Below are 26,545 nucleotides of genomic sequence, written 5' to 3' on the forward strand. Positions count from 1 at the left end.
ATTGGGGTCATGAAGGTGGGGGAGGAAGCATTTAGGAACTAGAGGAAAGTTGTGTGTTTCATTGGTGCTACTCGGCTCCCTGACTGGCTCCTCTCCCCGAGCTCCTTTACATACTGATTCTTGACTAAGATGACAACTTTACAAAAATGGTTTACTCTGTAAGCGTGGAGAGACCCCGCTGCCTAGGGTAGCTCCCCTGTAGGTCTCTCCTGCAGGCCTCTATTCTTGAACAAAGGGCTTAATGCAATTTTGACTTTCTAGCCTTTCGTCCACGCTGATCTTGGAGAACAGGAGTTGGCACCTCAGATGGAACTAGTGGACCTCTTCCTCCACAGGACCCGAGACAGAGATGGCTCTCCTGTGTGATGTGTTTTGACGCCGGGCCAAAGGCTGGGCTCTTCAACGAGAGACTTCTGTTGGAGAAAGATCTAGAGCTGTCTCCTTTTGACCCTACTCTGAACTGATTATTTCAATTTATCTGGTGGCACTTTCCCTTTCCAAAGTCACTTTGAGCTGCCTTGAAGGTTCACATTCCTCGTTTGCATCCCTTTCCTTTGTCCTTGATGACCTTGATTATTTCTTGTACATGTCTACAGGCTCAAGTGCTTTGGAGTTTTCATGGGGTGAGGGTCCAGCCCACCAGCTTTTGCTTGAGTGAGGTTCCCGTCTTCTACTCTTAAAGTGAAAGTCTTGACCTACCTAGGAGTTGGAGGGTGTCATGCCCAGAACTGATGGCTCTGGAATCGAACTCATCTCGGCCACTCCTTCAACCAGTTTCTTTAAGTGTTGACAAACTCAAGCCTGTATGGTTTCAACAAGGTTCAAGTCCTTGATCTTTGCGCTTCCTTTACATGTCTCCAGGTTCAAGCCCTGTGTGGTTTTAGACGTTCAAGTGAATTCCCATCTCTGTGCTTCAGGGAGGCTTAAGTACACGTTCAAGGCCTGTGTGATTTCAGTGAGGTCGTTGGAGTGCTCACTCTCACCCCGTCAATGGAAGTTTGAATTCTTGGCTCTTAAGCATCTTTCCTTCTTTACAGCCTTTCTGAAGGGGCCCCTGCCTCCTTTCCTCGAAGTGTCTTGCTTCCCAGTCCTTGGTAGACAGCTCTTTTGGAACCATGCTTTCCTTTACTTTGTGATATTGTGAGCGTCACCTAATCAGTGTCCTCACGGCCGATATGCATTCCTGTTCTTGATGCGAACAGCGGGGAAAGTAGCTCCTTCTTCAACCAAAATAGAGCCAGAGTACTGCTCTTATTGATATTGGAACACCCTCCTTTTCCACAGAAAGACCCGCGACCAAGGCTCTTTGGTGTTTTTAGCATCTTTGATGTTTTTAGCATCTTAACCTGCCAAGGCTGCCTTCTCAACAGGGAGGAGGTATCCTCGACTGCCCTAGCGCTCCAGGGTCAAATTAAGTCATTAAGATTCCGTCAAACTTCGCTTGGCTTTGACATAAGCAAGGGTTTAATTTTGAAAACTCCCAAACTCTGCACCCCTCTACTTGTGGATATTTTATTGTTCGTCATCCGTTGTGGACCCCAGGAGCCCTGTTGGAGTACTGGTTAAGCATTGGGCTGCAATCCACGTGGTTGGCAGTTCAAAACACCAGCAGCTACTCGGGGGGAAAAAGAGTGGGCTGTTTACACCTGTAAATAGTTACAGTCTCAGATGAGGGCAATGAATGTACAAGTGGGCTTTACACAATTGATGCATGTATGATTGTGATACGAGTTGTGTGAACCCCTAATAAAACGATTAAAAAATAGTTACAGTCTTGGAAACTCACAGGGGGATCCCTATGTGTGGTAGTTACATAATCTGTTGTCAATTTGAGACTATTAAGATTGAAGAGTGAAGGAGTGGGTCTTAGCCTGTCCATCAGGTCGCAGCTTGATGACCTGACCTCATTTGGTAGCGCTAAGGAGATAAATGGTTCTCTGGAGGCGGGACACGTATTCACTCCCTGCGAGATATCCCCGCTGAGAAGACACATGGAGCTACGCTAGTACCCTGGAGCTGGAGCAGCCACATGGAGACCCCGTAAGCGCTGAGATGCTTCCACAACCACTGGATCCACAAGACTTTCCCTCCACTGGCCTGGTATCTTCCTGCATTCAGGGTCATTGCATGTTTTGCATGAGCCTGAAGAGGAATTTATAGATTGGTATGGGATATATCTGCTAATATCGGATTTATGAACTTGATCTGGACTGCGCTGAGATATTTTCTCAATATATAATTGCTCTTTTATATAAAGCTCTTTCTTATACACATATGAATGTCTATGAATTTGTTTCTGTAGTCCACCCAGACCAACACACCATGAGTCAGCAGTGAGTGAGTTGGGACCAAGATGGGGCGGGGAGCGCCCGAGCATCCCTAAAGACTGCCCCATTAAGATGCCTCCTATCTCATTTAAATGGCCTCCCTATAAGAGAGCCAAGGAGAAAGAATTCTACCCCTACCCCCACCCCTCCAGCAACATCACCTGGTTCCAGTATGAACTGGGGAATCACATGCAGGGCCATTAGATGTCTCGCTCTCTTTCAGCACCATTTTGCCATGAGACGTGTCTTGCCAAAGAAAGAGAAAGTGGAGAGAAATCCTGTCTACTCAGTGCTTTCTGGCTCTACATCAAACTTTGAGTTAGAAAGAGGGTTCCTGATGGGGGGTGGGGGGCAGGAAAAGGTCTTCTCCAGGTTTTTGTTTTCCAACCAGAAACAGTTGCCTCTGCGGAGGACATTCTAGAGGATCTTGTTTATGATCGGAAAGCAAAGCCAATCCCAAAAGGATCTCGTTGTGAGTTCCAATGCCAACCTTCCTCAAGGACCTCAGCCGAATGCTCCTCTTCCAACTCTGATTCCCGTTCTGTGGCCTGACCTTTCGCTCCTCCCTCCACGAGAACCAACCAACCCTGTCCACCTGCCCCCCACTTCTGCTATATACACTTCCCTCTCTTCTTAAAGACTAATTGTGGGTCCTCATCAATGGCGCTGTGGTTAGGTCATAAGGTAAGACCCATGGAGGCTGTGGAGTCCCCGAGTCCCCTGGGTTGCTGGATTATAACCCTTAATAGAAGTCCGGAGGCTATGAGATGCTGTCTTGCCATCTGTGTTGGTCTGGGTACTTTAGAAAAACAAATCCACAGAGACTCCCGGTATTGCCACTCTCATGAGGGAGGGGGGAGCAGGGAGGGAGGGGGGAAATGAGGAGCTGATACCAAGGGCTCAAGTAGAAAGCAAATGTTTTGAGAATGATGATGGCAACTAATGCACAAATGTGCTTGACACAATGGATGCGTGTATGGATTGTGTTAAGAGTTGTATGAATCCCCAATAAAATGATTAAAAAAATTTTTTAAACACCCAAAGAACAACAAAAAAAGGAAAATAATGATGGCATCATATGTACAAATATGCTGTATACAATTAATGGATGGATTGTTATATAAGAGCTGTAAGCGCCTCCAATAAAATACTCTTTTGATTAAAAACAAACAAACAAACAAAACCTAGGACTACCACATCTACCCAAATCAGCAACTTCGCCCCAAGAAACACAGAGGTTCTTGACAAAGATAACAGCCCTACCAAAACCATTTACTTGGTCAACTCAGATACCTGCTGCCTCAGTGGCTCCTCTTGCAGGTCTCTGCTAGTTAATAATTATCCTAAGGCAATGTCGGCTTCCTTGCCTTGTGCGCATGGCCATCTCCGAGAGCACAGTTCTGGAGCTTCCTCGGGAAGTGCTTCAAGCCCTCCTCATTTTTAGCAAGCAAGGATGTGTCATCTGCACATCTGGGGTTTTTCATAAGCCTGCCTCTAATCCTGATGCTGAATTGTTCTTCACATAGACAGCTTCTCGAATTATCTGCTCAGCATACAGAATGAAGAAGTAGGGTGACAGGCTCTAACCCTGACTCACACCTTTCCTGATTTAAACCACACTGCATTCATTCCCTTGTTCTGTTCGAATGGCTGCCTCTGGATCTGGGTACAGGTTCTGCATGAGCACCATGAAAGGTTCTGGAATTTCTATTCTTCCCAATAGTATCCACAGTTATAACCCACACAGCCCAATGCCTCGGCACCGTCAATAAGACACAAGCAAACATCTTGTGGGTAGTCTCTGCTTTCAATCAATCAATCAATCAATCAATCAATCAGTATTCTTTCTACATAGCAAACTGAGGCACTTGGTAAGTTTTACCTTTCGTCATGCCATTCCTCAAGAAAACGCCTTCATTTTCCCACCCCTTCCAGATTAAGAATTTGGTTCTTTGCCACAGGACAGAGAACAATTGCCACTTAGGAGGTGGGTGGGAAGCACAGAGAAAGAGATTTCCCCAGTCTAGTCCTGCCGTCCCTGAGTGAGTGAGAGGCAAAGCTTGTCTGAGAAGAGTTCAAGGGTTCTGGGCACCATCAAAGATGGTTTGTTGGAGAGGATGGAAAACGATAGTGACAACTAGAGGTGGAAAAAAACAATTCTTCTTGCGCATTGTCTCTCCTAACTGCCAAGTCATATAGCGACCCAGATGGTGGAAATGTGGGACCCAGCATTAATCTGAAATTCTGGAGCCTTTGGCAGCACCCAAAGGCAAGACCAATGGCACAGACATTGAGATCTACGCTCCAAGGAGTGTCAGAAGAGAGGGGTTCTCAAAGCGGCTTTGAAGCAACAGGGATGGGGCAATGGGACCAGAACAGATGGGAAAGAACACGATAAAGCCCGCGTAGTCTGCTGGGACACTGAAGCATGGGCCTGAGTGAGGCGATGGCTTAGTGGGGTGCCTGCCCATGATCCTAGGCATACAAAGTGCATGTAACGTGAGTGATGCCCCATGAGGACCAAACGGTTGTGCATTGCCTTCTTAATAGAAATTCAGTGAGGTGAGGACTGAGCGCAAGGTGAATGTGACACAGCTGAGCAAGGATGAGCCCTGACAGCTGTGACTAGCAGCCACACTTTCCATTCCAACCCGGTCAACCAGGAGCATCCACCCCCTCGACCCCTGTGCTCCTTGTGTTCCTGCTGAGTCTGCGCAGCTGCTCGTGGCACGGACAATGCCATCCAGCACACCACGGGGGCTTACTTTCCCATCTTCCCTCACCTCGCAGGAAGCTGGAGGCAGAGTGTGTTGGCGTATGACGCGCCTATCAAGAAGTAAAACGAAACGCTGCCTGAGTCCACAAATGCATGCCCACGCTACCACCTGGACGTGGTAGAACTTGAGTGGCTCGAGTTACGTGCTTATATAGTGACACGGAAAACTGGTCTTACTCCCCATACTGAATAGTGAGTATCAAACGTGTTAGTATGTATTTATTTAGAACCACATTAAATAGCCAGTAAAAAACAATGACTCGTTGAGAGAGAGAATGTGAAGAAAAGATAAAGCGTGTTTGGGTTCGTACCTTTCACGGCACATCTGCCGGCTGTTAAGAAGAGAGTCCGGGATTCTTCTTTTTCCGTGGGTCCTGCCAATGATATTCAACTCGGTGGCACCGAGTTTGGATGTTTGGAGCCAAGCATCTCACCGTACAAGAAGATCACAGGTATGAAAACTTTTTTAAATGTTTAGAAAAACTAAACTCAGCCTTGTGGCGTTGGATCCAAATTAATGTCATGCATGGTTTTCAATATAAGCTGATATAGAAATAGGCAAAGATTCAAGAAGAAACCAGGGTTTGGGAGGAAACAACTGATTACACAGTTGGAGCAGGGACAGGTGATTCTAGAACAGCTTTTTCTACTGGAATGTAATCAATCCATTGCCCAGAAGTAGACATTGACTTGTGGGTAGGCCCATGAGTGAGACTGGGATGAACGGTGTGGCTTTAGCTTTCCCGTGGAGGAGGATTTGAGAATAGGTAACGAGGCCTGTCTTTGTGGTGCCTCTAGAATCTCCACGCTTTCACTTAGCAGCTGTGGGTGTTAGCCATTTGCAGTCCCCTAGGGCTCCTCTTGACTTTAAGGACGGGTTCAGAGAATGATGGAGTTGTGCTTGAAGAGCGTAAACACGAATACTGCACCCATGGTTTACAACAAGGTATCAGGCACAAGATTGCCTTGAAATGAATAAAGAGCCTGGGAAACATTCTCCCACCGAATAATGCTAACTAATCAAGGCTGAAGAAAAGACGGAATTAGAACATCCCCAGACCGGCAATCACAGCAACAATGAGTCCCAGGCATGCTCAAACTGGTGGGCCAAAGAGTAGGGAGGAAGCAGCTCTTCACAAACAAATACCTTTCCAGTTGAGGCAGCTGCTGACACCGCCTGGATTAGCTTTTTATTCGTGCAGAACTAATGACCACAGAGCCATCGACCCGAAACAACACTCACTTACTATCGCATGGTCCATAGGTCCGAATCAGGCGGCAGAAGTGGATTTTCTGCCCCGCTCTCACAAGGTCAAATCCAAGGTGCTGGCCTGGCGGGGTTCTTATGTTGAGGCTCTGGGGAAGAATCTGATCCCAGGTTCTTGTGGGATGTTGGTCGATTTTTGTTCCTGGTGGCTGTAGAGCTAAGGTCTGCATGGCCCTGCTGACCGTCAGCCAGGGTTGCCCTGTGATTCTGGGGACCGCTCTGGTTACGTTGCTGCAGACCTTCTCCGTGTCAGAGGCACAGAACCTCCCTAGCATGGAGTCTGTCACCCGTCAGCTCTCCCTGACTTCCCCTTCTGCTCCCAGCCTGACACATCTCTCTACTTGTAAATGTCTCATGTGACTGGATGAGGTGGATTCGGGTGAAGTCGTGTTTGCTGTGATGGTGGTGGTTTGGTGTGATTCAGTCGCTTCCAGTCCATCGTGACCTTACACACACAGAACGTGTCCGGTCCTGCGACACGCTCACAGTTGTTCCTGTGCCTGAGCCCGTTGTTGCAGCTACGGTGTCCGTCCATCTCACTGAGCGCCTTCCTCTCCTTCGCTGCCCCTCCTCTCATGATGTCCTTCTCCAGGGACGGGTCTCTCCTGACACCATGTCCAAAGGATGTAACACAAAGTCTCACCAACCTTGCTTCTAAGGAGCACTCTGGCTGTACTTCTAAGGTTGATATGAAAACCCAAACCCCAAATCACTCCCCTCCCCTTGATGTCAACTTATAGTGACCCCATAGGGCAGGGTAGTTTGTCTCCGTTTCCAAGGCCGTAAACTTTGTGGGAGCAGGAAGCCTCCCTTTGCTCCTGTGGGTCTGAATTGCCGACTCTGCATTCAGCTGTCTAATGCCACCGGGGCTCCTTTTTGTTTGTTTGTTTGCTACAAAAAGCAGTGTGTTGGTCTGAGTTGACTAGAGAAACGACTTCATGGACACTCATATGTGCATAAGAAAGAACTTTATATAAAGAGTAATTGTATATTAAGAAAACATCCCAGCCCAGTCTATAAGTCCGATATTAATTCGTATGTCTGATACCAGTCTGTAAATTCCTCTTCAGACTCACACAACACATGCAATGACACTGAGGAAGATCATAGGCCAATGGGTGGAAAGGCTTATGGAGCCGGTGGTGGTGGAAGCATCTCAGTGCTGGTGTGGGTCTCCACGTGGCTCCTCCAGCTCCAAAGCTCTGGCTGCCATCAGCATGTCCCCATGTGTCTTGTCAACAGGAAGATGAAGCAGAGAGTGTATCCAGCTTCCAGTGAGCTGCTTATCTCCTTTGCACTCCAAATGAGGTCATCAAGCTGCAACCTGATTGACAGGCAAGACTCCACCCCTTTGCAAGTTGACACGAGAGTATGTAACTGCCATGGGTAGTATCATCATGGGAGCAATACCAAGGGGGAAGGTCATGGGTCATCTTAAACTTTTGCCTATTAGGCCACCTTGGAAAAAAACATCTACTGCCATCAAGTAAATTCTGGCCTTCAGGAGGACAGACGAGAGCTGCCCCACAGGGTTTCTGAGACTGAGAGTTTTTAGAAGGAGACTACCTACCTCATCGTTCCCCTGGATCGCACCTGGCGAGTTCAACCTGCCTTTCCGTTGCAGCCTAATGCCTCCCCCACTGTGTCAGCAGGGCTGTGTACGGCATCCAAGGGTAAATATCGACAACCAGGGAACAAATTGGAATTGGGCATCACCTTGAAGGACGAAAAGAGAAGAGCAAGCATAGTACCTATGCTAGCACCCCGACGAAGTGCAGTCAACCTGAACACCTAGGGACATCAGTCGAAGCCAAAGCATCCTACAAAATTGGTAGCCTATGGTCTTTGAAGTTGTCAAATCCAGTGAAATGAGAAAGCACCGGGAAACTGTGGAAGATGGAAGACTGCTAAACAGACATGATGTTATGGGTTGAATTGTGCCCCAGCAAAAAGAGGGGGTACTGTGTGGTTTAAAGTCTAGAAGGTGTGCATTAGGGTTGTATCCCCTCACCATACTTATTCAATCTGTATGCTGAGCAAATCCTCAGAAAAGCAGGATTATAAGAAGAAGAATGCAATATCGGGATTGGAGAAAGGCTTATTAACTACCTGTGATATGCAGATGATATACCCTTGCTTGCTTCAAGTGAGGAGGCCTTGGAGCACTTGCTGATGAAGAGCCAGGAGTGCAGCCTTCAGTATGGATGACAGCTCAATGTCAAGAAGACCCCAAACCATCACGATTTAACCAATAGGTAACATCATGATAAATGGAGAAAAGGTTGAAGTTGTCAAGGATTTTTTCTTACTTGGCTCCACAATCAATGCTCATGGAAGAGATCAAATGATGCATTGCAAGACGTCTTACCAGGGGTTAAGACTAAAGCAGACCTGACCTAAGCCCTGGCATTCTCAGTGGCCACATAGGCATGGGAACACTGGACAATAAATAAGGCAGACTGAAGAAGAAGTTATGCACTTGATTTATGATGTTGACGAAGGATAGTGAACATAGGACAGACTGCCAAAAGAACAAACAAATCTATCTTGGACTGAGGACAGCCAGAATGCTTCTTAAAAGCAAGCATGGCTGACGCGACTTCATCTCATGTACTTTGGACTTGTTATCGAGAGAGCCCGGTGTCCGGAAAAGCACATCATCCTTCATAGCTAAAACGTATGAAGGCTCTCAGGGAGGAATTGGTGTAGTGGCTGCAGCAATGGGCTTAAACAGAAGAACTGTGACGTGTTTCACTCTGTTGTACATTGGGTTGCTATGGGTTGGAACTGGCTGTGACATGTGAACTGTGACGTGTTTCACTCTGTTGTACATTGGGTTGCTATGGGTTGGAACTGGCTGCTGGCACTTAGTAGCAACAACTAGAGGCTGAATTGGACAAGGAAGAACTTCTCCCTAGAGCTATGCCCAGGATTTGGACTTCTAGACTTTTGAACTGAGAGAAGGTAAATCCCTGTTCTTGAAAGCTGTCTACTAGTAGTCTTTCGCTTCGTGTAAGGCTGTGCTCAGTAACCAAGATACATGATGAATACGTGTAATGATTGCACTGAGCCGGATCCTTTCTGTATAAACAACAACTGATAAAACTCAAATGGCATCTGAAGTTGAAAGGTCATCACCCATTAAAATCAGTTTCCGAATTTCATGATGGTAGTGCAATTATACAAGAGAATATCCTGGTTTGTAAGAATTATACACGAATGTATTCTCATGAGAGAGATATTGTGTTAGCAAATGATACTCAAGTTACTCAGGGGGCAGAAAATTCTTTGTATTATTGCTGCAATGATTTCCAACATCATTTCCAAAGAAGACAAGCTCATGAAGGAAATAAGGATGACCAACTAGGTTTCCAGCCGGATTGAAAACGACCTGGGCAAGGATCTCACCTGTCCCTGTCTTAAAATGGATTTGGCTTACATGGTCAGCGTTCTACAAATCAGCACATCAAAAGGCCCACACCGTGTAGCCTTCAGTTTGTAGACATTGGCGAATGGGCTACTGGTAAGCGATGTCTCTGAATCGGAATGAGTTACAAAACTGGTTTGAGGAGGTCAAGTCGTGCATGGAAATGGCAGAGCTGAAGAACAGAGGGGTGCAAGAATGGAGGATTTGGTTCTCCTGTGGTTAACGAGGTAACTAACACACTTGACAGTTTTCAGAAAGGCCTTGTGATTCCAAAACAAAATGGTGGTAAGACCCTGGTGGCACAACAGCTGAGCTCTGGCTGTTGACCAAGTGGTCAGAGTGGTGGGCTCATCACAGGCTAGGGGTTTGAATCTACCCATCACTCGGTGGGAGAAAAATGAGGCTGTTTGCTTCCATAAAATCATCATCTCAGAGACCCCAAAAGGGACAGCACTTCTGTGTCCATAGGGTCCCTATGAGCCACAGTGACAATGAGCTCCGTTTCTCTTGGTTTTGGATCTGGACCATGGGAAAGGGACTGGCGATCTGCTTCCATAGGGCTTAAAGCCTTGGGAATGCTATGGGGCACGTGTACGCTGTCCTGCATGGTCACTGGGACGCAGGACCAAGCCTGACAACTGGTTCCTTTATATAGCAAGAAGCAGGGTTTATTATCCTTGTCTAGAATTTTCTAAGCATTAGTTGGTCCCTGATTATTCTTATTTGTTTCACCAGAAGCCTCAAGCCATGCACAGGGATGGCTTCTTAGTTTCTGGCAGAGAAAGTTGCGACGACTTCGAATTGTCGTCTCGGTAACATCGTGGATGTCAATCTTTACAAATCTGTGCTTTGTACTCCCACGTCGGCACACACCCAGCTCTCTTGTTACATTGTTGGCCGGGAGCCCAGCACCATGACTTTGCAGGCGCCTCTCCCTTAACCATTTGTTTTGGGTTTGTTGCGGTCCCTCTCCTTCCAAGGTAAGAGCATTTCCCGCCAGGAGCTGGCTTCCCCAAACCACAATGTCCACCAGGCCCGATCCACTCTTTCTCTCGAGAATCGTTTTACCAGAGGTCAGTTCCTGTTCAACATGTCCCCCAGAACACAGTCCTCAGAATCATTCAAACGCCATGTCTTTTCTGAACACTAAAAACCGGGCACAGGTTACTCAATGGGTGACGTTAGAAGCCACAATTTTTCCTAAAGTTTGACCGTTATTCTAAAGGTTCCAGAATGAAGTTCCTCGTCTTCTGCAAGAGGCTGCACCCTCCACACCCAACCCCAAAGGGTGTCCCTCTTTGGAGCTGGTCTCCAAAATCCTGGTGCCCTAGAATCCATTCCCAGAATTATTGCTTGAGCTTTCAGAAGGAAAATAAAAGTCAGGGACACAAATCAAAGTCAAATCTCTTTATTTCTATCCTCTCTTCTGATTCCAACACTGTGTGTGTGTGTGTGTGTAGGCAGGACGATTTTATTTTTTATTAAATCAGTATTGTTGTTTGGTGCCTCGCGTCAGTTCTGACTCAGTGAGCCCCTGAAGGAAACAGCGTCCAGTCCCGGGCAAGCCACACAACAGATGATGTTTGAGGCCATGGTTGCAGCCGCAACGTCCATCCATCTGCTTGAGAATCTTCCTCTTTTTCATCAACCACGAAGGTCTTTTCCAAGGAGTGGGAAATAGACCTAGCTCTGCTTCTATGATGCATTCTAACTGTAATCCTTTTTTTGTTTTTAAAGCCTGTTTGTTCTTCAGGAAGTCCATGTTTGCTCTCAGCAACACCATTATTCAAAGGCATTCCTTCAAAGATGACGAGTCTTTTTTTGTTGCTTTTTTGAGTCTTTTTTTTGTTGCTTTTTTATACTTTTTAGAGCCCTTTGCAACAGATCTGCCTGATGCAATATATTGTTTGATTTCTTAGGTGCTGCTGCCACGGGTATGAATTGTGGCCTGACTTAAGCTAAAACCGTCGACAACTTGCGTGCATTCTCCGTTTATCATGATCGTGTCTGTTGGTCCAGTGGCGAGGAGTCTGGTTTTCTCTGTGTGGAGAAGTAGTTCGTACTGCAGGTACCGTCTTTGATCTTTCCAAGGCCTCTTTGCTTCCAGGAAGCAGGTTTGTGTCACACGATCGGATGTTAGTGAGTTTTCTGTCAATCCTGACACTGATAGGCCCTCGGTTTCCTGATGATTTGCTCAACAAATCGTGTGACTAGATATGATGAAAGGGTACAAGCCTGACACCGCGTGGGTCCTCATTTACAGTATCTCCTTCTTCTGTTATGATGACTGCCTCTTGGTTTACTGTGGCAGGTGTGTCATCTCCTGTCACTTGCGAAGGGCTGGAGTCAGGCCTGTCAGTCAGGCCATAGCCACTGGGGCCTCTGTGTGGGCATGGCCTTCTCCCGAGGATTCTGGGAACTCCAGTCTTCCTCCCTGGATGTGGGACACACACGGACTCTCTGCATCGTCTTCCTGCTGACATACCTGGGGCTATGCTGATAGCAGCCAGAGCCCTGGAACTGGAGGAGCCACATGGAGACCCACGCCAGTGCTGAGATGCTTCCACTGCCACTGGATCCATAAGACGTTCCACCCACTGGCCTGTGATCTTCCTGCATTAGGCATCATTACATGTGTTGTGTGAGTTGAAGAGGAACTTATAGATTGGTATTGGACATATGGGGTAATATCAGACTTATGGACTTGATCTGGACTGGGCTGGGATGTTTTCTTCATATACAATTACTCTTGGATAGAAAGCTCTTTCTTATACACATATGAGTGTCTATAAATTTGTTCCTTGTGAGCATGCTTAGGTGGGTTTTCATTTTCAAATGCACAATGCTACTCACAATTTGTTATGACCCACACAGTCTACAGTCTTTGCAAAGTCAACGAAACACAAACATCTTTCTGACGGTCACTGCTTTCAGCGAAGATCCATCCATCATCACCAGTAATGTCCCTCATTCTGCGTTCTCTTCAGAATCGATCTTTAATTTCTGGTACTTCCCTACTGATGTATTGCTGCAAATGTTTATGAAGTGTCTTTAGCAAAATTTTACACTGTGTGATATTAATGATCTCAAATTCAAGTCAAATCCACCTCCATCAAGTCGATGCTGACCCATGTGGGTTGTTAGTAGGGGTCGTCCAGCCTGTTACGACTCATAGATACCTGATGTATAGCAATGAAACACTGCCAGGTCCTGTGCCACCCCATCATTATTCTTAAGTTTGAGCCCATTGTTGCAGCCACTGTGTCCATCCGTCTTCTGGCGATTATTCCTCTTTGTTGCTGCCTTTCTACTTTACCAAGCATGATTATGAAGTGCATCTTTTGTCATATGATATTAAAAAAAGAAATACAAATTATTTTGTATATTGAATTTGTCTTATTTACATTGTATCGAGTTTGGGGAGCAAAATTATGTTTCTATGTCACAATTTCTGCACAAAATTTTCAGCCATATCAGTTACATTTACAAAGTGTGTCGGCATTCTCTTTCATTGTGCTCTGTTCATTCCGTTTCTAATGCTCTAGCTTCCCTGGCTCCTTCTTGTCTTGGCTTGTGAGTGACTGTCGGCCGCTTGCTCTCACGCTGCCGGCTTTTAAGTCAAGTGCCAAGCTTATGGATGGCTGTTGTTGGGCGTCCTTGAGACCATTCTGACCCAGAGCAACCCCATGGACAACAGAGGAAAACACTGCCGGTCCTGCCCTGTGCTAGTCCAGGTGGACAAGAGAAACAAATTCATAGACACTCGTGTGTATCAGAGAATTTTTTAATATAAAAGAGTAATTGTAGATTAAGAAAACATCCCAGCCCAGTCCAGATCAAATCCATAAGTCCGATATTACTGCATATGTCTGATACCAGTCTGTACACTTCTCTTCAGACTCACACAACACACGCAATGACACTGAATGCAGGAAGATCACAGGCCAGCGGGTGGAAAGTCTTGTGGATCCAGTGGCGGTGGAAGCATCTCAGCGCCGGCATGGATAAGGCCAACAGGCTGCAACCTGATTGACAGACTAGACTCCATCCCTTTCTCAAGTTGACAGTAGATGATGTTACTACCACATGCCCCATCCTCACAACTGTTGTTATGTTTGAGCCCATTGTTGCAGCCACTAGCGAATATCTTTTATTCTGTGGATCCGTTACTATTTCTTTAAGGGCTAAGTAATCTCAGGAGAGAATCTTGGCTCTGTCTGAAAAGTGTCTGATGGTAATCGTTTCAAGGATCCTCTGTTCGTTAATTTTAGTTTGTCTAGAATGTTTATTATATTTATATGGTGAGGAATATTAAACATGCCATGGACTGCCAGAAGAACAAACGCATCTGAGTTGGAAGAAGTACAACAGAATGTTCTTTAGAAGCAAGGACATTTTGGACAGTTGGTTTTTTGTTTTGTTTTTTAATCATCTTCAATGTCTTACACTTTTCTGTTTGAATTTTCTAACTCTGTGTTTGTTTGGATAGATCGATGATGTGCTTCCAGGAATCTGTTTCATCTAGGTCTTCAAATTTGTTAGAGAATAATTTTTCATAGCAATCAATTATGATCTTCTTCCTCTCTGTTGGATTGATTATAATGTCACCATTCTAATTGATTGATTTTATTATATCTTCTTAGTTTTTGTTTCCTTTTGTCACTCTAGCAAATTCTTTATCTATTTGATTGATTCTTCCAAGAACCAACTTACGGTTTTGTTAGTTCTTTAAAAAAAATTTTTTTTATTAGGGGCTCATACAAATCTTATCACAATCCATACATATACATACATCAGTTATATAAAGCACATCTGTACATTCTTTGCCCTAATCATTTTCACAGCATTTGCTCTCCACTTAAGACCTTTGCATCAGGTCCTCTTTTTTCCCCTCCCTCCCCGCTCCCCCTCCCTCATGAGCTCTTGATAATTTATAAATTATTATTTTGTTATATCTTGCCCTATCTGGTGTCTCCCTTCACCCCCTTTTCTGTTGTTCGTCCCCCAGGGAGGAAGTCACATGTAGATCCTTGTAATCGGTTCCCCCTTTCCAACCCACTCACCCTCTACTCTCCCAGTATCGCGCCTCACACCCCTGGTTCTGAAGGTATCATCCGCCCTGGATTCCCTGTGCCTCCAGCTCCTATATGCACCAGTGTACAACCTCTGCTCTATCCAGACTTGCAAGGTAGAATTTGGATCATGGTTGGTAGGGGGGGGGGGCGGGCGAGGAAGCATTTAGGAAGTGGGGAAAGCTGTATTCTTCATTGGTGCTACATCGCACCCTGACTGACTCATCTCCTCCCCTAGACCCCTCTGTGAGGGGGTCTCCAATGGCCGACAAATGGGCTTTGGGTCTCCACTCTGCACTTCCCCATTCATTCACTATGGTAAGGTTTTTTTGTTTGTTTGTTTGTTCTGATGATGCCTTATACCTGATCCCTTTGACACCTCGTGATCGCACTGGCCGGTGTGCTTCTTCCATGTGGGCTTTTTTGCTTCTGAGCTAGATGACCGCTTGTTCACCTTCAAGCCTTTAAGACCCCAGACACTATCTGTTTTGATAGCCGGGCACCATCAGCTTTCTTTGCCACATTTGCTTATGCACCCGTTTGTCCTCGGTGATCGTATCATGGAAGTGTGCAGCCAATGATATGATTTTTTTTTCTTTGATGCCTGATAACTGATCCCTTCGGAAACACATGATCACACAAGCTGGTGTGCTTCTTCTATGTGGGCTTTGTTGCTTCTGAGCTAGATGGCTGCTTGTTTATCTTCAAGCCTTTAAGACCCCAGACACTATCTCTTTTGATAGCTGGGCACCATCAGCTTTCTTCACCACATTTACTTGTTCACCCACTTTGGCTTCAACAGTTGTGTCAGGAGGGCGAGCATCATAGAATGCCAATTTAATAGAAGAAAATATTCATGCATTGAGGGAGTGCTTGAGTAGAGGCCTAAGGTCCTTCCGCCACCTTAATACTAAACCTATAAATATAGACACATAGATCTATTTCCCCATCCTCATATATATATTTGCATGTACATGTCTTTGTCTAGACCTCTATAAATGCCCTTTGCCTCCTAGCTCTTTCCTCTATTTCCCTTGACCTTCCTACTGCCCCTCTATCATGCTCCATCCCCACCTGAGTTATAGCTATACCTCTTCTTTAGGTTACCTTACCCTTGATCATTCCCTACCAGGCCTGCCACTCCCCCTTCACCACCAATTTGGATCCCATGTTGTTCCCTTGTCCCTGTGTTTGTTAACACCACTTCCTTACCTCCCACTTCCCCCTATCCCAAGTCCCCCCGGAACTGTCGGTCCTGTTGTTTTTCCTCCAGATAGTTCATCCAGCCTATCTTATTTAGACAGACCTGGGAGATAATAACATGCACAAAAACAAGACAAGGAAAACAAAGCAACAGTATACAACAAAACAACCACAAACCACTGACAAAGAACAAAACAAAACACATCAAGAAAGAAAAGCTTGTAGTTAGTTCAAGGATTGTTTGTTGGCCTTTAGGAGTGTTTTCCAGTCCAGTCTGTTGGGGCTCCACACCCTGGCCCCAAAGTCCACTTTCAGCATTCCCTGGGGACCTTGCCACTCCATTCCCTGGCTGTTCCGCTGCACTCCCCCCGTGCTTGACCTCAGTGTGGTGGGATCAGGTCAGGTGCAATTCCCACACTGTGTCTCCGGTGCTGTCCCCTGTATCGCCCTTAGTCACTGAGGGGAATCATGTCTCATAGTAGGGCCAGCCATGTTGTTCTCTCTGTGGACTGGCTGCTCTACTCAGGAACATCATCCTCAGGGCCTGGTGGGCCAGGCTGTGCTCCACTCTCTCCTCCTCCCCCTTCATCTGCTCCCCGTGTGCTCTGATCAGATATGTTCATCTCCCGGAGCTGCAGAATCAATGTCATCCTTTGAAACAAATTCTTCTCGGGGAAGGGGCAGGAATCCACTTAATTTTTGGTACTGGGGCCAGCCTCCCAGACCTCTCCACTGGTTCCCTATTCCATGCCGGAATGTTGCATTCACACCTTGCGTCACTGGGTTGAAGTCTGGTCCCTCTTTCCCTGTGGAGATATAAACAATACCCTCCCCTTGGGTGGGTTAGTGCCCCATGCCCCCGCTCCCCTTTTCTTCCTTGTATTCATCCTTTTATTTTCCTTTCCCCACCTCCTCCACCATTGTCTACCATGTACATCCCTGGTTTTGATCTGGTCTCTGCCATACTACACAGTCTTCACCCCAAAAATGTTCGTATACAGTAGCTTTTTCCCTGAGCCCCTTTTGCTTTTTTTTTTTTACTACTTACCTCAGCGGGCTCATGTCATACTTGTCCTTTTGTGCTTGACTTACTTCGCTTAGCATGATTTCCTCCAGTTCTTCCCATGCCGCTATGTGCCTCATACGTTCATCACTGCTTTTTAGTGATGCGTAGTGCTCCGTTGTATGTGTAGGTTTTGTTAGTTCTTTTACTGTTTTTCTAGTTTTTGTTTCATCTATTTCTGTCCTGATATTTATTATCATTATTTTTCTTTCTAGTAGCTTTTGACTTCTTTGACTCCTCCCTTTCTTTCTCCTCCACCCCTTTTCAGAGTTATATTTCTCTTTCTTTTTTTAAAATCATTTCATTGGGGGCTTGTACAACTCTTATGACAATCCATCCATCCATTGTGTCAAGCACATTTGTACATTTGCTGCCATCAGCAGTTTAACTTAATGATTTGGGATCATCTTTCTTCTTCATGTAGGCATGTGTTGCTATGAACTTACTTCTGAACACTGTCTTTTCTGTGTCCCAAAGCTTTGTATGTGTCGTGTCTTCATTTTCATTTAATTCTAGGAACTTCTAAATTTCATTTTTTAAATTTCTTCTGTGATCCAACAGTTTTTCAATTGTGCATAATATAGCTTCCGTGTACTTATTTTTTCCTTGTGTTTCCTGTTATTGATTTCTAGTTTCATAGTGTCATGGCCAGAGAATTTTAACCTTTTTTAATTCACGGAGACTTCCTTTGTGTCCTAGAACATGGTCAATGCTGGACCATGGCTCATATATGAAGGAGACAAAATGTTCCAAGGGGCTTCCAAAGTTTCTTGGAAAAATGCAATGAAAATCCACAAACTTTTAAAGACTGTTTTGCTTATCATTCTGATACATGGTGGACTAGACTGTATGTGTCCTTCGGTCCAATTGGCTTACGGTTTTCAGTTCCCAATGTCTTTAGTGAGCCTATTTTTGTTTGTTTTGGTTATACTTGAAAATGGTGGTTGAAACTCCTTTTATTGTGTAGTTCTCTATTTCTCTTTTCACATTCGTGTTTGTTCCATGTATTTTTGTGCATTAGTGTTAAGTGTGTATACTTATAATTGTTAGGTCTTGCTGGGTTGACCTTTATTGCTATGGAATGTCTTTATCTCTGTGGTAGATTTTGATTGAAAGTTTATTTTATTTGGGACAGCCAGTTCTCCTTCTTTGGTTTGCTCATTTGTTTACTAGTTACACGAAATATTTTCTTTCATCCTTTTATTTTCAGTCCGCTTGGGTTTTTAGGTCTAAAATGCATGGCTTACAGACAGCAAAAGGGTTTATCATTTTGCTGTTGTTTTTGTTCATTCTGTTGGTATCACCTTGGTAGTTAGTGAGTTCGGTTTTGGTTGTTTAGACCACTCACAGTTAAGGTTATTACTGATAACGAAGTATTTATGTAACTCACCAAACTCATTTTGCTATTCTGTTTTTAGATTTCTCATGTCTTCTGTGTTTCATATCCACCAGTTGTCTGTCAGTGTGTCACACTGTGGTGTCGTACTTGTGTGTTGCTGTGATGCTGGAAGCTAGGTCACTGGTACGTCAAAGGTCAGCAGGATCACCCACAGCGTTCACCCAGAGCGAAAGGACCAGGGACTGCTAAAAGGACAAGCAGATCTGTCCTGGAAGAAGTCTGGTCAGAGCGCCCCTTAGAGGCGAGGATGGCAAGACTTCACATTGCATACTTTGGACACGTTGTCAGGAGAGACCAGTCCCTGGAGAAGGACATCACACTTGGGAGAGTGGTGGGGAGTGAAAAAGAGGTGACCCTCGCCGAGGTGGATGAGCCCGGGGGCCGCAATACCAGGAACACCTGTGAGGAGGGCTCGGGAGTGGACGGTGTCTCGTCCTGCTGTCCACAGGGTTGCTAGGAATCAGAGCGTACTCCGGGCTACCCAACAACGATGACGACGACGACAGCAACGTGCTTTGTATTAATCTTATTTTTCTGGACGTGTTTGAATTTGATTTCTCTTTCTTTTTTAAATTACATTTTAAAATTTTAAGATCATTTTATTTCTCGTATCGCTCTTATAACAATCCATACATCAAACGTAGCTAGTATATTTGTACATATATTGCCATCATTATTTTCTGAACATTTACTTTCTATTTGAGCCCTTGGTACCAGCTCCTCTTTTTTCCCCTCCCTCCACCCCCATCCTGCGACCCTTGATAAATTATAAGTAATTATTTTCATATTTAACACCAAAGGTATCTCCCTTCCCCCACGGTTTCTTCTCCCACCCTTCAACCGTCCTGGCATCATTACTCCCATTTCTATTCCTGAGGGGTTGCTCTGACCTGGATTCCATGAGTCGCAAGCTCTTATCTGAGTCTGTGCACATGCTCCAGTCTAGTCTGCAGTGAAAGTCAGGACTGGGGTCATGATTGTGGGGGTGAGGAAACCTCAAGGAACCAGAGGAATAGCGTGTGTTGGTGCTATACTGCCCTCTGGTTGACTCTTCCCTTCCTTGTGACCCTTCTGTGAGGAGATGTCTCATCATCTACAAATGGGTTTGGGGTCTCTGCTCCAACCCCCCTCATTCTCAACAATGTGTTTTTCTGTTTATTTGGGGTCTTCGGATAACTGTTACCTGATCCCATTGACAAATCATACCCACACAGCCTGGTGGGCTTCTTCCATGTGGGCTTGTGGCTTCTCTGCTAGATGACTGATTGTCTAAGTTCAATCCTTTAAGACCCCAGATGCTATATCTTTTGATAGCCGGGCACCATCAGCTTTCTTCACCACATTTGGTTGTGCACCCATTTGTTTTCAGCGATCCTGCCAGGAGAGTGAGCATCACAGAATGCCAGGTAGTTAGAACAAAGTGGCCTTGTGTTGAGGGAGGGCTTGAGCAGAGGACCAGAGTCCGTCCACTTCCTCAATGCATTACCGTATTATTTCTCTCCATTTATTAGCTCTTTTGCTTTCTTCTTTCTTTCATTCTGAATGTTTCATTTTTTTGCCCCAGCTTGGTGATTCGTGGTTACCACATCTATTACAATATACAACCTGTAATTTTAATAATATTTAACATATGCAACAACTATTAACATGCCACCTTGATAAGCTTCTCCCTAACCCATTCTGTTATCTTGTCTCCATTAACATCCATACCAGCCTATGTTCTATAAGTTTTTTCCCCCTATACATTTACTTTGTGCTTATTTCTTACATACTTGATGTTATATTGTTTGCAGCAATTCATTATTGGGTTTATTCCCTGAAAATATTGTCTACTTGGTGCTAACGATTTTTCATCATGTTGCCTTTTGTGGGGAGAGCCTTCTTATTAATTACTGATTTTCTCCCATGTATAGGAGATCCCTCTTATTATTTACTAATTTTCTTCCATGTATAGGTGTGGGTGTTTATGCTCTTGTGTTTCCATTTGGAGTACTCCCTATTCTGGTAGTGGGAAATTCCAGAGATTCTGTTTGGCAATGTCTTATTCCCCACTTCATTTTTGAATGACATCTTGCTGAGTCCAAGAAAGAATTGTTGGCTGGCAGTTGCTTGGGTTCAGCGTTTTATATATGTCATTCCATTGCCTTTGGTTTTCTAGATTTCCCGGAGAGAAATCTATGCTGACTCTTATGAAAGACACCGGCAATGTTATATGCCGTTTTCTCTTGCTTCTTCTAGAATTCTCTCCCTGTCTTTTTGTTTTCAAGAATGTTAGTATGATATGGCCTGGAGTTGATCTTTCTGTGTCTCTTCTGATTCAGGTTCTTGTGGCTTCCCGTATTTACAGGCTGGGGTCTTTGTTCCAGGCGGGGAACTTTTCTACGATTATCTCTTGGAAAACAGTTTCTGAGTGTTTAGTGTTGTTGAGGTGATCTGGGCTTCTCATCATGCTAATGACCTATTCCTGAATCGAACCCTGCATTTCCTTTTGGGTTTGGTGGCTTTTCTTGGTTCTTTTCTCTTATTTCTCTTCAGGTTTTCATTTATCCCCCTTATTCCACTCTCTGTTTAACTATTGCGAGTGCTTCACTTCTGTGTTCTAATTCAGTTGCTTTATTCTTCAGTGTTCCAATAGTTCTTTCTTTTGTTGCCTTTTTAGGTAAAAACTATGTTTCTAGTGTTCTTCTTGAGACTGTTTATTCCTCCGTTTTGCTTCTTTCACTCCGCTGGTTTCTCTCCTGTCTTCAAGCAGAGTTGGCGGCATGGTCTGAAAGTATCCATTTGTGTGTGTGCTAATCTGGCCTTTGTAGGAGAAATTTCCTCTTCTTCATAGTTGTCTTTTTCAGCCCTTCTTCATTTGTGATGTTCTATCCTGGAGTGTTTTGGGCCAAACATGGGCTGGCCCATTAAAAAAAAAAAAATTAAGTTGATTTTATTTTGTGGGAAATGTTTCTGATGGAGTGTCCTGATGGTGCTATAGTCCCATGCTGACTGGGCCCCGTCACCAGCCACTCCTCAGAGAAAGTGGGAGCCGCCTTAGGAAACAGGACCACTGTACCCCACCGGGTCGCTGTGCGTTAGAATCATCTCAGTGGTAGTGGGTTCAGCATCTTCTCCTGAAACTCGCTATGAGATCGGATAATCCTTCATTTTTTTCCAATGTTGATTCAGGGATGTTGGATGTTTGATCACTGGAATTCTCTATACATGCAAGGGGGCATGGTTAGCTGGTTGATGATGCTCACAGGAGGGGTGGGGGCTGACATTCCTGTGGCAAAAGGCGGGTACTCTCTATGTTTTTCCCTGGAGGCGTCCCTGCAAAGGACCCCCCCCCCCCCCCAATGTTCCATCATTGGCTGGAAGACAGCCACTTCCCTCTGCCTGAAGTTCTCTCCTTGCCTCCCTGCCCTTGTGGTTTCTTGTTCTCATCCATCTCTGGTCTCAGTGCGATTCATCTCTCAGCACCCTGGCCTTCCTGCACCTCTGCCCAATTGGGCAGCCCATGAACTGCCTCGGCCTACTCTTGTCCTCCCTTAAAAAAATTGGACTACAGTTTCCTCAAATTTGCTCCCTCTCTGTGTTACCTGTTTGGGGTGTTGCCCACCCCGTCTCACAATAAGTGCAATGCTCAAGAACTTCAGCTGTTTGCTGGTTGGCATTCCCAGCGCCTATGCCTCCCCTGCTCCTCCTCCTCCTCCTCCCACATGGACTCCTTCCTACTCTACAGCTCGGCTGCCACCTGGCATCCTGAGTTCTCGGTCTGCTTGTTTCCACTGTAGCTCCGTGGGTTCACTGCTGGAGCAGTAAATGGGAGCACCCACTTCCTTTACCACCTTGCTCTGCCCTCTTGATTCCAACGCTTGAAGGGGGAGGCTCTTCTGTCTTTCAATTGTGTTTGATTTGTTTACAAGCAAACCACTAACATTCTTCTGGTGAGGTGGAATACCTTACTATGGCTCTTTTAGCCATTTCTCTGTAACGCCCACCAAATGATTGGATGGAACCAGGTGCATTGAATATGTGAGACATGAATGGAGGGAACTGGTCAGTTTGATTGCCCTTCTCCTGTGTATAAGAGTCAGCTCAGAAGCAGGGACAGACAGAGAATGCCCGCATTCCCGGGGCCACTAGGAAGAAGAGGCTCACACAGCGCATGCTCAACATCCCGGTCTGAAGTGGCAAAGGCCACAGAGGCGGAGCCAAGGAGACATTAGACAGAGCAGAGGAGCAGTGATGAGACCTTGAGCGTGTGATGCAGAGCGGCGTGTGGGCTTCCTGGGCCACAGAGGAGGAGACCAAGGGACCACTTGGCTGAGAGGCTAAGATGCACCGAGAGAGGCTGGGTTGTTGGCCAAGGTGAGGTCTTGCTGTGGACCAGGGACCATGACCTTAGTGTTTCCTGATCTGACCTCGCGGTCGCCTCTTCGCTTCCCTAATACACCCCCATATTGGGGAGTTCTGTGTGGCCATCGCCACGAATGACCAAGCCCAGCAGGACAGCAGAGTGTCATTGAGGAATGATTGGTATCAGATAGGCAATCAAAGGAAGGCGAGGCTTGTCTGCCCTCTGCCTGTGACAGTCAGCCTCAGTCACCCCTGTTTGAAAATACAGGTCACCAGGACAGTTAGCTATAGTCAGTAAAGCAATTCTTAAGAATTAGGCGCAAAACTTGGCAAATTCCGTGTGCTTGAGCAGCATGAGTATTCTATAATTGAATATGTTTCCACCAGGACTGAATAAATGTCTCAAAATGTTTCCAACAAAAGAAAAGAAAAAGGAAACACCCTGGATTAGGTCAGATGCTACTTAGTCCTCAAAGCAACCTCCTCGTATTTCAGCACTTAAAAGAGAGCTTGTGCAGCGGATGTACCTGATGCAATGTGTCGTTCGATATCTTGATTGCTGCTTCCATGAGCATTGATTGTGGATCCAAGCAAGACAAACGCTGGTGACAATAAATTCACTTTATTCATATTAATAACTAGGAAAAGACCCTTGATTTTAGATAGTTTTTTTTTAAAAAAAGTTCTTGAGCCAAAATGTGCCTTTCAATATCTTCCACCTGCACACCTCAGTTCTGAATGCAGTGGCAACACAAGGCAGGTCGCTCCTATTCCTTTGCAAAGTCCTCCCTCTGTTTTATGTAGTTGTTCTATTTCTATTTCACACCAAATCAATTTCGGCAAATACTCGCAACGCCTCCAATTAATAGAGTTACAAACGGGCATTTCCGTACGTTCATCCTGGTAGTCTGAGAAGACAGAGAAGGCTGAAGCTGAACTTAGTGGATGTCAGCACATTGACGGGATCATTCTCAGGATGAGTTCAGCCGACAGGGTTGCCAACTTCAAAGCTCCTTCTCACTTGTTCACCATGGAGTGACCTGGGGATGGTCCCGAGGCACCTCGTTCCGAGCCAATTGAGAGTTCTGGAAGAAGTCTAGTTTACATCACTAGTCTCAGAGATAAACCCATCGTGTCGATTGGGACACACGAGTATCTGCTGGCTTTCATGAAGAAGAAAGTCATTGGGCGGGGGGCAATGGAATATTAGAGTAATTTTAAAAATTAAGTGGGTGGCATTTAACAGCTCACGTGAGCCTAATAGCTGAGCAGGCTAGGATATGCTTGCTGTACAGTGCATCCATCTTCTTCTGATCGTTTTGGGAGGAGATTCTGATGGAAGGATTCTTCTTCATCAGGATTCTTTCCCCACCAAAGTGTCCTATCATCGCATTTCTATCGTTGGCTGAATGTGTGGTGCTTGAGTCTCTGGTGCTAAAGTCAGTAAGTGGGGATTGAGTGGCTGGACAAGTGAATTCGCAATCTTTGAGCTAGGATTGAGTCAGGACAACAACCATATGTTTCTATGACTTGGCTAATTTCTTAGTTGTTATTTTAAGAGCAATATCTTTCTAGATGAGATTTATAAAAGCCATCACCCAGATTTCTTCCCATGAGTTAGACAAAGCACTCCCGTTATCAACATTTACTTTGAACTGTTATGGGAGTCAGTTGGTTCATAAAGGAGTTGTAGGATTGTTGCTTACTACAGTTAACTTGGCCCCAGTTCATGACAACTCCATGCACAATGGAACGAAACACTACCTAGTCCGGTACTGTCCTCACCATTGCTGGTGTGTGGCACTTTGTGAGCAGTAGGGTTTCCGCTAGCTGGTTTTCAGAAGTAGAATGCTAGGTCTTTGTTCCTCATCCAACTGAGTGCCACTGGAGGTGCCCCTGAAACCTGCTCAATGGCGCGATGACGTACACAGCAGCAAGCAAACCTGCCCTATTAGGTGCGGTTGCAGCATGGGAGGTGCATTTGTTGGGAATCAAACCTGGTCTCCCGCAGGGAAGGCGAGCAATCTGCCAAGGGTATTCACTTTGATCCATTTCCACTGGAGATGGCGAACCCCATTCAAGTCTACATGTTCCCAGGGGACCCTGTAGCATCTGTGCTTTGTCTGTAGTAGCAAAGGGCTTCAATAGAGGACAAGTTCATGAACCTAACCTTCCTGATAAAGGAGGATGTGCTGGGATTGGAGCACTTGAAATGTGGTAAGGAATTTCAGTTAGGAGGGGAGGGAATGCTTAGAACATATTCCTACGAGGAATTCCCTGAGGAGTCAACTGAGGGTGAAAATTAGAGTTGAGCAGCATTGAGATCACCATGGAGGTGATACTTTATGAATTTATAATTGAGGCCATGTGTGGAGTGTTGGAACTTTCTGCTCCAGTGCTTGGCTACCCAGGAGAGAGCCCCAAAGCGGAATTTATGTAGTATTGAAAATTGAAGAGACAGCTAAGAACAAAGATTTCCAGAAGGGTTGTTGGCAGCAGCAGAAGGACAGTAAAGTTGAAAGTCATAGAAATCTGACTTTTACATAGAACATGCTTTAGGGCAGTTGGCGAGGGAGACGACTCACCTGTTTAGGTACAACCTTGTCATTCAGTGCTCCCACGGCGTCAGTGTAAACCATCTCTCTAGTTCACATGGGCCGCGGACTTGGGATGTCCGTGCCTTCAGCTGACCAACGACTCTGTGTTTTCTATCACTTTAACTCCCCTGCTGCCTTGCCCCTTCAAACCTGGAGGCTCCTGTTGTAAAGATCAATGACCTCTCCTTCTTGGCTACCAAATGGGAGGACAGGTGCTTTAGCTAGGACTCTGCTACCACCTAGTGGACCTTGGCCATTTCACACACTTAAGGCCTCTCAGATGGGAAGCAAGTAAAAAAAAAGCCAAGAGAGAGCTGGAAGACTTGGAGAGAAGTATTCAAGGGCTCTGGGGTTTGTGATGAAACTAAAGAAAAACAAAAAACCTAGCAATGAGAAAGGCAAGTGAACAAGCCTTTGTGGCCTAAGAGAGTTTCAGAGTTTGAATTCTTGAAGATGGAAGAGTCTGAAATGAAGATAATAGCAAGAAAGGGGTCCTAGTCCTTACAGCTGACATAGAGGACAGAAGATAAAGGAGAGCATTGAAGTTGAAGGTCAAGGTATTCGGAGGCAGATTGTCAGAAGGGCCATAGACATTATCCACTCTAGCTACATGACTCTGTACTAGGCGTCCTGTTTCAGTAACATTTTTCGTTTCCCACATGTCCTCAAACCAAGCCAAGCTCACTCCCCGGGAGTCCATTCCTACTGATGGCTAGCTTTGGCCCATGGAACATGCTGAGTTTGAACTGCTGACCTCTTGGTTTGCAGCCCAACATGTAGCCTGTGATGCCACCAAGGCTCCTTTGACATGTGTTAGTGCATTGAAAAACGTTGGTGGGCTTGCACGATGAAAATAGCACTGACAGTGATTGTGGAGGTGGCGAGGAGCGACTGTGAAATAACTGCATGTATTTTAAATATATACATTTCAAATGCCTGGTCGTCTCAAGCTTTTAGTGAGTGAGTGCCGCCAACACATCTCCATTTAGTCAAATCTCCTATCTGTTACCTTACAGTCGCAGAGAGAGCCTGCGAGGGCAGGAAAAGCTCTTGGATGTCTCCAGGTTTTC

Source organism: Tenrec ecaudatus, chromosome 9, assembly GCF_050624435.1.
Source record: "Tenrec ecaudatus isolate mTenEca1 chromosome 9, mTenEca1.hap1, whole genome shotgun sequence".
NCBI lineage: Eukaryota > Metazoa > Chordata > Mammalia > Afrosoricida > Tenrecidae > Tenrec > Tenrec ecaudatus.